Here is a 2,875-nt window from a genome sequence, read left to right as displayed (position 1 = left end):
TCTTGATTTCAATAACTGTTTATACGGAGAACTGAATGGACAATTCCTTATGTTTAATGAGAATATCAGAACATTCCTGAATCTTTTTTCTAACAAGAAAAATTAAAACCTGCACAAAAAAATTTTTTGAGCTTTCATCTGTTTATTCAATAAGATGTATCTTTAGGAGTTTAAAAATAGGTTGGACACCATTATTCTTTGTGAATAATGCACATCACCATGAAAAAAAAACCAACTTCACTGTATTTTATAACACTTTTTTATTAAGAGTAAATCTACATCAGTATTCCTAAACTAGAAACAATGGGGAACTGAATATCTAAGGATACACATTAGGGATTATATATAATAGACTAAACTCCTTAAATTTTCTTATTGCCTTTATAAAATCAATGTATAATATTTAAGCAAAATTGAATGCCTTATTAAGCAAATATTATTTGCATATGCTGCCTTCTCTTTACCTTTCCGTGTCTTTATCTTTTGTTCAACTTTCAGCAATTCTGCCTGGATAGCTTTATTTTCTCGTGCTATCTCCTGAGCTTTCTTAAGATCAGCCAATGCTTGATCTTATTCTTTTAATCCTTGCCATCCTTGAGCTCTTTAGTACAGTGTTTTGGTGTTTGATGGGCCTGTTTCAAGAGCCTCCAAACAACTGCCAGTTGCTCTCTGCCAATTTGACATCTTCAGTTTACAAATACCAAAATTCAGTATGCAGCTTAAAGCTACAGGTTGCAGTTTCAATATATCTGTTTTCTCAATAATAGCCTTTGAATGATCCACATATCCTGAAACTTTTGTATACTTTTTAATGGCCATCGCCCAGTTCTGGGATTTGAAAAATGTATTCCAATGTTTACTAAGTCTTCTGTTATTAATAATATTTTAACTATATCTTTTGAATCCATATCTACATCCTCAGGGAACCCTGGGTAACTGTCATCAGAGCCATCTTTTGGGAATATTCCCCAGTCATTCCCTTTCCTTCAGTTCTCCACATTCTGCAGTAACTCAAAATTTGGCCAGTTTTTCACCTTTTGCTTCTGCATTTTCTGGAATTCTTGCCACTCCAATGCCTTTAATTACTGGCCAAATGCCACATTTCTCATTCAAGTGAGGAGTTGGAAGCATTGTGATTAAAAAAAAACTGAGAAACATTTGTATTGCAGCCTGTATTTGCCATGCTCAATAAACCCTCCTGGTCATGCTTATAGTAGAAATTTTCATGTTCAAATTTTTCACCATAAATACTTTCTCCACCTGTCCCATTCTTGTTTGCGATGTCTCCACCCTGAACCACAAATTTCTTAATAATTCAATGGAACAGGCATCCTTTGAAATGGAGAGGTTTCCCAGTGGTGGCTCCAATGCCTTTTTCTCTTCATATAGAATGCACAAACATTTTCTGCTGTTTGGGGTACAATATCTGCAAATAATTCTAAGACACTTCAACCAACTTAGTCACCTCCCATGTCCACATCAAAGAAGACTTGTGGGTTACTGGGTTTGGAAGGCTTAGCTTGGAGGGACGGATGTGACATTTTGACTTGCAGATGCACATGGACTGTGTAATTGTCTACAAATGTGATATGAAAAGCAGCATTGTACATTTCCTTTCTCTTTATTCATCTCTACCAGCCTGTTGCAATGCCCAATAAAATCTACATTAGAAATCCATTCTTTCAAGTACATAAAATACAAATCAGGAATACCGTAATTTTCTTTAAAAGGAAAAATAACTGTTAAGCATAAATAGCTTCTCTAATGTGTACCCATTGAATTGTCTCCCAGCCCCTTTTTCTGAGAAGCATCCTTCCTCACATCCAACCCAGCCCCATTCACATGGGGAACAGAAAGGCTCCCAACAATCATGGTTGTACATATGACTTCCATCTCCTGGCCACAAGTAGTGTGAAAGTAAGTACCTTAACCAAGTTGGGCTAGTAAGAGTTCTGCCTCTAAAATTTAGAATTTGAAACCAAAGAAAAATTTAGTCTCTCTTCTGGTGGCTGAACTTGTTACAAGTAAACTCAGAAACTATGAGCCATGTTCTTCCATGTAAACCAAAGAAGTAGAAGAAACCTGTCTAGAGGAGAGAAAAATGATACCGACTCATCCAGGGTAGTTAATGAGAAATCCAGAAAGAGTCTGATAGTATGCTAGCACCTGGTCCTAGATGTAACTACTGCTCAATCCTTGGGAGCCACTAGATATCTATGCATCGTCTTTCTGTGTTAACTGAGCTCAAATGGAATTCTGTTGATCTTGTGACCAAGAGTTATAAGAGAAATTTATTGGAAACTGTCCCATTAAAGCTTAATGTAATTCTTCAACAAAGTAATGTGAGCAATTATCATTAAATAATGCAAGACATTTCCAGCACTCGGCTACCCACAAGGTAAACTTTGATGAGAGGTGGTTTGGGGACTCCACAGTGGTGAATCTAAATAGATCTGTGTGGCCGAGACTGTAAAGAGTAGACACAGCCACAGAACACTGGGTACCTACAGAGACGCTTAGAGATGTAATAGGTTTGCTAAAATGGAAGAGGAGTAGGGTTGACATTTGCCCACTTTGCAATTCCCAACATCAAATCAAGGACACTTATTGAGTTATATTCAAGAAAAACAATGAAATACAAAAAGAGGAGCAAGAGGAAGAAGAGTAGAAGGAGGAAGATGAGGAGGGAGAAGGCAAGGAGGGAGGGAAAGGAAAAGAATGCTGAAGAAACAAATAAGATAAACTCTCAAGCTCTCTTCAAATTTCAAGAGCAAACACGAGCTATGAATGGAGAGAGGCCAATTCTTAAATATAAAACTCAACTGCAATAAGAATGTTACTGAAGATTTTTAAAATCAAGCAAACAACATGCCTA

At 36.7% G+C, this 2,875-nt stretch overlaps 1 pseudogene; it reads right to left on the bottom strand.

Moving 5' to 3' along the window:
* Positions 1 to 381: 381 nt before the first annotated feature.
* Positions 382 to 1,541, bottom strand: LOC109383491 (peptidyl-prolyl cis-trans isomerase D pseudogene; annotated as a pseudogene).
* Between the last annotated feature and the right edge of the window lie 1,334 nt (positions 1,542 to 2,875).

This window comes from Hipposideros armiger, unplaced genomic scaffold, assembly GCF_001890085.2.
Source record: "Hipposideros armiger isolate ML-2016 unplaced genomic scaffold, ASM189008v1 scaffold_84, whole genome shotgun sequence".
In the NCBI taxonomy this organism is placed as follows: Eukaryota; Metazoa; Chordata; class Mammalia; order Chiroptera; family Hipposideridae; genus Hipposideros; species Hipposideros armiger.
The sequence above is the reverse complement of the archived record's forward strand: the minus strand, read 5'-3'. Positions and strand labels throughout refer to the sequence as shown.